Source organism: Dermacentor andersoni, chromosome 3 (genome assembly GCF_023375885.2).
Source record: "Dermacentor andersoni chromosome 3, qqDerAnde1_hic_scaffold, whole genome shotgun sequence".
In the NCBI taxonomy this organism is placed as follows: Eukaryota; Metazoa; Arthropoda; class Arachnida; order Ixodida; family Ixodidae; genus Dermacentor; species Dermacentor andersoni.
Window position 1 is genome coordinate 178574953 of NC_092816.1, and position 9362 is coordinate 178584314.

General features: G+C 42.9%; 1 long non-coding RNA gene across 1 annotated transcript; it reads left to right on the plus strand.

Moving 5' to 3' along the window:
- Positions 1–525: 525 nt before the first annotated feature.
- Positions 526–8357, plus strand: LOC126524446 (uncharacterized). Its single transcript, XR_007597965.3, has 3 exons — positions 526–1004; positions 2121–2211; positions 8111–8357. It is a non-coding gene; the product is annotated as an uncharacterized lncRNA (long non-coding RNA).
- The last annotated feature ends 1005 nt before the right edge of the window (positions 8358–9362 follow it).

Below are 9362 nucleotides of genomic sequence, written 5' to 3' on the forward strand. Positions count from 1 at the left end.
GCACCGCGCAGTTTTGTGCACGTGGATCACTGACTCAGGGCATGCAGAGACGCAAAGCCGCACTAAAGCACCGCAGCGTCAAGACGACAACACGCAAACGGCTGTTCGGCAAAAAACACTTCAGCCCCGATGCGATGCGCTCGTGTAAGGGAATTAGAGCGTTAACTTTCACGTAAGCTACGAAAAATGGCGTGCAACAGCGCCTCGAGCAAGCACGTCTTTCTGTATTATAACATTCAACATCACATCAAGACTGTGGTAGGCCGTCAACATCATCGCCAAATATCGTCAGTGAACGCAAATAGAACAGCCAGCTGCGCTTATGTCGATTCCCACAGTGCGTGGGATCTGCCTCTGTTGTTTATTATAATAATAATAATAATAATAATAATAATAATAATAATAATAATAATTGCTTAGAGGTAGCGTAAAATAAATAGCCTCGAAAGTAATATACACACGTAGTTTAAAAGAATATATGTATTTATGCCTTGAAAACGAAACCGAAATTGAAATACCTTCCACCGACGGGTGTCGCCGCGATCGCTGCTGAGTCTCGCGGCGGGCCGCCGGGTGCACATGTGTGTGTTCTCCGTGACAGTCTTGAAGTTGTGAGTAATTAGATTGTTTTTCGCTACGTTTAGGTTGCACCACCTCGTTGTTTTCGTGTACTTTTGTGCTCATCGACGCGAAGGGAGCATCCGGACTGAAGGCGACGCGATTATGCGTGAGAAAGAAAGGCAGTAGCGGCCTACGACATCGGTGTTTCTTTGTGACAGTGTGTTTACTATGCCTACGACGGCCGTCATTCGTGGCCAACGAGAAAACATCTTCCATTCGGCCTGACCAGTGATGAAGTGGACTTTTTTTTTCGGCGGAATCCATCGTCAACATCGTCCATTCACTACGTAAACGAAATGGCTTGCCCAGAGTATACATCGTGACAGCGCTCCGCCTTCAAACCGAGGGCCTTTTACAAGGCGCATGGACGGCTCATATAAAAGGTACGTACGTGGTCACATTCAGCGTCGCGTTTTTATGGTGCGTCATTGTGGTAGTAATTTTCACGTAATTTCTTTAAAGGACAGCACAAGGTGTGTTGGATGCGAGTGTAGTATGTGTACTTCAGGCGGAGCCTACGGGCACCGAACGTGAAAAAGAAATGAAAATATATCGGATGTTTCATTGTTCGTGTGTCCTCAACTAATTGTGACAGCACATTGAGTTGTAGAGAATTAAGTACTGCTACGCGTCAGTATACGGCGCAGGCAGGTAAATAATACTTTGGTTTGGCTAATTCATTCTGTTGCTAAAGATGGGCGCATACTTATACCGGTGTCACACGGCCACTTTCGATCACGATTGAGCCTGTTCCGGATCGAAATTTTCGACCGCGATTGACTCCCGTCCGCAGATTCAGCAAGGAAGCCAAACGTGACCAGAAATTCGATCCCAGTCAGGATCGATCGCGGCCAAAAGTGTGCAGTGTGACAACCGTATTAAATGTCGCTTGTTTACTTGCACTCGTTTTGTTTTTATTTTTTGTCACAGGTCACGTGGTAGGTAATGACGCAGGTAGCTTGCAATGCTTGTGCTTTCATCGCTAGAACTAATGCAAAAGAACCACAACCATCCCGGCTATGTGGTTATCCTTCGTTTTCAGTTGTACTCGTTTGTTCTAGAAGCTTTCGTGCCGTTGCGGATGAACGCGTGGTTGCGCTATTTGTTTATGAATTTATCTTTGTGTAAATAAGTACATCGAGCCTAATCATTTTTTCTCGACCTTGAACTCGTTTTTTGATTTCACGCACGCATGCTTATTACTACTACTATTTGTTTTCTTGTTGTACGACTGAACCCTGCCTAAGGCGTCCGGTCAGTGGTCGACAGTATTTCTGAAATGAACTGCACTGAACATCCTACGGCTATTCTACGTTTCACTACCTTATTCTAATGTCTAGTTATAAAGCGTATGGTTATTGTAACTATTCTTGGCTTGTATATATGTATGTATTAAGCTGGTAAATGCTTAATTGTGTTTGCAGGTTTGAGAGGTTCTTTTATTAAGTGGTCAATCTCGGGTGGTATTAATGGTGAGTTGTTTTCTTGTGCCCATGCAGTTAGTCAGCATGAAGCAATTGCATGGGAACCGGCCGATTGTCTTGGGCCTACACATTGCTCAAAAGACAGTGAAGGTGTCTGAGCCGACAGGTATACTTTTTTCATCACAATTGGCCTACATATTTTTTCCACTGGAGGATGAAGACCTCTCCCAGTGAGCTCCAATTACCTCTGTCTTGCGCTAGCTGATTCGAAGTGAAGCCTGCAAATTTCCCGACTTCATCATACAGTCTAATTCTCTACCGTCCTTGACTACCCTTCTCTTCCCTTGGCATCAGTTCTGTAACTCGAATGTGCCACCGGTTATCTGCCCTATGCATTACATGGTTGAAGAAGGCACTTGGGCTAGTTGGTGCTCATTGCAGACTTGAGACATCAATATCTAGCGTGAAAAAGACGACAACATCAAGAAGCACATAAGACAGAACTCGAGACTTCAACTGAAATTGTTGCTGCACAGAAACATGGGATGCACAGAATGTCGACTGTTGGAAACCACAGGAGCTATCGGAACAAATTGATGAACAGGTTAATTTCACATACGAACACTCTTGGTAAGAGCCAAGGACGGCTGCTCACACACCTGTTCCCCACTTTCTTTATGCAAAGTGGTTCGTATATTTCCCTATGAACCTGCTTCTGGAGCTGCCTGAGCGCACGATTGCTTTGAAACTGCTCGGTGCATGAGCATGTATGGCGATAATTGGCCAGGTGGCCACTAGCCACTAAGGCACTGAAAGCAGCCCTGTGTTCCCTCAAGTCAAGCAGGTCGGTGTTTAAAAGACTGCTTCGGGGAACCAAGATAGGGCAGCTGTCAGTGGCTGGTGGCCATCTGGCCAATCATTGCTGTAGGTGCTCATGCACTGAGCAGTTTCAAAGTGCTCATCTGCCCATGCGGCTCTAGAGGCAGGTCGACATGAAAATATTCGAAGCACTTTGCATCAAAAAGTGGGTGATAGGTGTGTAAGCACCCCTTCCCTGGCTCTCACCGAAAAGAGTGTTTGTATCTCGAAATGAACCTATCCGTCAATTTGCTCCGATACCTCCTTTTTCAGACAGGGAAAGGGAGAGATGAATGTTGCTTCCATCCGTCGAGGTCACATCCCCTGGATCCTATGTTTCTGTGTAGCCAAAATTTCAGTTGAAGCCTAGAGCTCTGTCGTGTGTGCTTCTAGCTGTCGTCCGTTGTTTTTTTCGCGCTAGTTAACGATGTCTCAAGTCTGCACTACATGGCCTGACCAGCTCCCTTCTTTACTCGTTATGTCAGCTAGGATATCAGCACCTTCGTCTGCTTTCTGAACCACGCTGCTCTCTTCCTGTTTCTGCTGCCATCAGGATGGGAGTGGACATGACAAATGAAACTGAGTGTCATTTAGACAGAGGAGCAGTGAGACTTCCTGTGCTTTACCTTTTGTTGTTGTACATAAATGTTGAAATTGCACCAACACATCTTTTTCCACCTTGTGATTTTCCCATAGCTGTGACAAATGAATATATAGGCTTTAAGAAACTAGAAATGCAGTTTGCCTAAGAAAAACAATACTTTTGCACTTAAAGGTAATGTGTATGATGCTCTAACTCCTTTGATGCATGTGCCTTGAGAGGTGTTGATGTTGTTCTTCATTTCTTTCAGTAAGCTTTACTTGATGGGCATGACTTTTTATAAAGAAATAAGTTCTGAAGAAACCATAATACCTGACAGGCAGAATTGTCGAGGTTGAGAGCCAAGTTTCCTTTCATGACATTTTTTTCAGGCTGTACTAGTTGACCCATGATGTCCAACAGTGCGGACTTGTACAAAGGACGTCGAAAGTGGCGAGAAATGGAGACAAATGCTATCACCTCATTCTCCATCCTTTGTCGAGTTCACATTGTCGAACGTCATCGACCAATACCAACTAGCCCGTTTGCGTACCTGTACTAGTTGAGCCATTTCTACTATGGTACTGTCAACCGAACGTGATAAATTCAAGATTGGTGCCTTTTCTATCTTTCTACAAGTGTTTCATATAATAGTTTAAGGCATTATGGTTGATGTCATATTTTGACACCACCATAACCTCATAAAATATCTTCATGCATGCGAAAGGTGCCTCTTGTACAAGTTGCATGCTGGCCTGATATGGAGAACAAACCTGGCAGGAGGTAGAGCACATGCTGTATTGTAAACAAGACGCACGATTGCATTTACTTGGCAGTTATCGCAATGTTTTCTGATATTTACCTGCAGGAACATTAGTTATCTCAGCTGCTAAGGGCACTGGTAAAGATATATCACTAGACACTGGGAGCAGAAAGAAAATCTGATTTTGCAGTACTATTGAAGTCATGCAACATTATGTCTAACCAAACTGGCAGGGATGCTAGCTGTTAAAAAGAAAGGGCTGATTTCAAGAAAATTTCGCATTCCTAAATGTGTAAGTGAAATGCTCTATGCTTATAAGCTACAAAAGATTTCCAGGATAATCATGCTAGTTACACTGGCCATTTGCTAATTCAGTAAGGTTCACTGAAGCTTGTTTTAAAATTCACAGTGTCTTTATACAGGGTGATGATTTTAAGTTTTTTGGAATTTTTAAGTATAACCTGTTGCATATAGCATAATTCTAGTCCTTGAGCAGGAATATTCAAACAGGCAGACATATCTTGCACGAGAAATCGAAACACATGTTCAACTAATTAACGAAAATCTATTAATTAGCTTTTCAATTAATTACTTCATGGCACATATAAACAAAAAGAAAGTGGCTTAACCGAGGGGCCGATGTTTATTAATCTTATCCTAAGAAGCCAGCAAACACTAACACCAAGGACAACTTAGGGTAAATTACTTGTGATTAGTAAATGAAATAAAGAAATTATAAATTACTGAAAATGAAAGTGGATGAAAAAACAACTTGCCACAGGTGGGGAACGAACCCACGTCTTCGCATTACGCGTGCGATGCTTTACCAATTGAACTACAACAGGTGCCTTTTCCCCATCCACTTTCTTCGGTATTTATGTTTCCTAGTAGAACTCTAGGAGTGTTTGCCAGTGCCACCACATATATGAAGCACATATTGTAATTTACGAATCATAGCCAGTGAGATTACAAGATGCATCCACTCTGGAATTGATTTCCAGAATGACGCCAGTTTGGAGATATGTACCATCAAACTTGCCGTAAAAATGCACTGTTGTTCCACTTACTTTTTTAACAAAATGTGCTTTTATGCACTGATGCACAAAAGTAACTGGAACACCCTTGTGTAGTGTTCTTTATCAGGGAATTATTCCTAAACTGGTGTCATCCTGGAAGTTCAAGTGCACACGTCTTCCAAGCTCACTGGCTACAATTCGTAAATTGCAATATGTGCAGTAAAATAATTAGTGACAAAGTGAATAGTGAATTTTTTTTAATTAGTCAGACATGTGTTTCGATTTCTTATGCTAGTGATGTCCACCTCTTCAAATAATCTAGCTCAAGGACAAGAATTATGCCATCTGCCACAGGAACTTTTTAAAAATTCCATAAAACTTAAAAATGATCACCCTGTACAATGCCACTACAGTGCTAAACAGCCAGCAGCCTAATCATCACATTTAAGAATGCCGTAACAACACTGACAAGTGCACTAAAGTTTTCTGCGCGTCACAGATGAAAGTTGTTGGCCATTAGAATGTTTGATCTTAGTGTAACTCACAATCATATAACCAGCAAGATCAAGTGAAAGCAGATGACAAACTTCATACATGAAAGGCTTTAACTGTGCTTTGATTAAAATAGCTAAACTTCTGTTAAGCATGATGCATTCACTGTGTTGTTCCAGTTCAAAGCATCTAAATGATCAGATGCTAAAAAGTTCTTGCTTGGAAGATCTTTAGTGAAAACCTCTGTAATAAAAATACCAGCAGGATTATGTGCTTGCTTAGTGGAGATGTCTAAGATGATGTTAAAAAGTGTAGGTAGGGCTTCTAGTAGAGATGCCAAATAGTTCTGAGAGAGGGGTTGTTACCAGCCACTGTGTAGGTCATAGATTAAGAAAAAAAAATAAAGGTCAGCTTAGTGATGCTTAGTATAGTGATGCTTGCATTGTTTGTCATAGTGAGTATAGTGATGCTTGCATTGTTTGCCTGGGAAATCTGAAGAACAGCATCGTTTGTGTCTCTTGTTAAAGGAGCAAGCTTCTGTCAAAATGCTGATTTCTACTCCCATAAATAATGTATATTCCTGAGGAGGCAGGCAAAACAACAATGCCATGTGTTATACTAACCGATGAACGTAAGGTCATTGTTTAGGCACGTAAACCTTGCGAATTTGTTTTTGCCTTGTGGCCACCACCTCCTGTGAAATAATGGTTGGCATTTACACTATTGGTTTTGGGAACAAGGCATTAATGTCAAAGTACCTCTTGATGGTTACCCTGCAATGCATAGCGAAGCATATGGCTGCACCTTATTTTCAATATAACTTGCTTGTAGGGAAAAGTTGCAGTGAGATGATGTGGCTTCTCATTGTAAACTTATTGCATAAGAAAGGATTGATATATGTGTAAGCAATTTATTGGACTCAACACGAGCATCTTTATTTGTGCACATTCCAAATTGTAGTTTTGGGTCAGATGTCACACACAAAAACAAACTGCCCAGCGTTATTGCTGTAATATGAGGGCGGTTAAGGAAATAATGTCTCCAAACACACTACTTTGCCAGTAGTACTGCAAACATTTTGGCTCTTTATCATTAATGCACTGATGTTTATGCTATAGAATGTCACTTGCCCCATCTTCCTATCTCTTCGCGTTCCAAAGTAATCGATCAATGCATGGCATCCAGTGATGATGTCCACTTGAAACAGCGGGCTGTAATTGAATTTTTCACTGCGGAAGGTTCTACGCCCTTCAACATTCACTGCCATCTGAAAGCAGTTTACGGGGATGCCTGTGTTGAAGTCAGCATTGTGCGGAGGTGGGCAAGGACTGTGAAACATCAAAATCCAGCCGCATCAAACGTCCAGGATCAGCACCGAACTGGACGGCCTGCAACGGCTTTTGATGAGGATCATCAACATCAGGCAGGCGAGTTGAATGGGGTCAATCGCAGGATCAAGCAACACCAGATTGCAAAAATACTCGCCATTTCCATTGGTTCAGTGAACCAGATAATTAAGAAACTCCTGGGTTACAAGAAGATTTTAACTTGTTGGCTATTCTTGAACTTTTTCATGTCAGTCTTCAGTTGCCGTGGCACCCAACAAACGCAAGTCTTCTTGTAACGCAGGTCTTTAATGATGTGGTTCACTGAGCCAATGGAAATGGCGAGTGTTGTTGCAATCTGGTGTTGCTTGATCCTGCGATTGCCCTGAGTCAACTTATCTGCCTGATGTTCATGACCCTCATCAGAAGCCATTGTGGGCCGTCTATTTCGGTGCTGATCCTGGAGATTTGATGCGGCAGGATTTTGGTCTTTCACAGTCCTTGCCCACCTCTGCACAGTGCTGATGTCAACACAGGCATCCCCGTAAACTGCAGTCAGATGGCGATGAATGTTGATATGCGCACAACCTTCCGCAGTCAGAAATTCAATTACAGCCTGCTGTTTCAACTGGACTTCACCACTGGATGCCATGAATTGCTCGATTACTCTGGAACGAGAAGAGATAGGATGGTGAGGCGACATTCGATAGCATAAACATAAGCGCATCAATGATAAAGAGTTCAAAATGTTTGCAGTAATATTGGCAAAGTAGTGGGCTTGGAGGCAGTAATTTCTGAATTGCCCTCATATAATTGTGTAGCCTCTCTCTCCTACATTCATGATGTGGCAGAATAAATGCCTTATTCTTTCGAAATAACGTTTTCTTGGAAGTAAGCACCATCTGTGCTTGTTTTCTTTATCCTGGTCTTCATGTGATCTTGAAATATTTAAGTGAATGATGCAGGGAAGCGCTGCTTGTCATGTTTCGTGTACTTTTACTGACATTAAATTGCAACAAATCATTTTGCAGGTAGAAAACAAGCAGATGGCTACAGCGATCAATGAAGAAATGGCTTCATCTATGATGGCTCGCCTTAGGACATTGGAATGGAGCTACACAAAGGCATCACCAGCCTCGCCTGTGCCCTGGAACATTGGTTTGAATAAGACTGTTCTTCAGTGTAGAACGACCACAAGACTTGTCACCTCATACAAGGCGTAGTGCAAGCTCTAGATATTGTACAGGTGGCTAGAATAAATGACCCTCCATGCAGTCACTCTTCCTGTATCTGTGGTAAATGGATTATTTCACGCAGAACACTCACACGTGATTATGTGTTTTCTTCAAAGTTGCTATGCCATGCATTTGGAAACACATTACCTATTGTATGCACACCGTACATAACATTTCTGTGTGCTAGCCTGATTGTAGACTTACGAAACAAACAATGAAGTGCATGTGTACCCGCTTCAACATGCCGTGCTTCAACACCCTTATAGCAAGGGCTATTATATTGCTCATTACGCCCGATAGGTGAAGGGGTAATATATTCCTGATCACACCCCTACACCCCATGGGTCGAAGGGTAATATGTTGTTCAAAACACCCTCAAGGGATAGGGTGTTATTGGAATATAGAATAACCATCATAAGGGTGTAATTGCCTATAAAACCCACCTTTTTCTAGGGTGCTAGGGGGTTAGTTATAGACACTCAAAAAAACCCTTAGGGGTGTAAATTATTTTACAGTGCAGGGATCCGTTCTTGTGCCTTTATTATTTGACGTTGCGCTACTACCGACGGAGCGGGAGTGGTCAAGCTTTAGGGAGGTACGACACCTAATATAGGCTGATAATCTGATGGTATGGGTCACTCATTGCACTTAGGAACATCAAGTGCGGGAGGCGGAGGCCTTGATACAACTGCCTAGTGCATGTCAATGGGGCTCACGCTGTCAACTGAAAGAACCTCTTACATAACGCTGCCAGCTGGAACCGCTGCAGTCCCCACAATCACCGCTCCTTCGACTTAGGTTCGATGGTCCCATCCCGGCACTAAACTTTCCTATCAAGATGTAAACAAGGCGCGTTCTTATGAGTTAGATACCTTTATTGCCTCGGAACTAGCAGAGCAAGTTGAAATCCGCGATGTGTGACCGCGCTGCCGCCACTCCTCAAGCTCGTACCGTCCAAGAAGCGTCATCCTCTGCACCGATTCGACTCGATCGGTGCACGCACTCCGTGCTGTTGGCCGCTCAGCTCTTGTAGCGATCGACTTTCGCC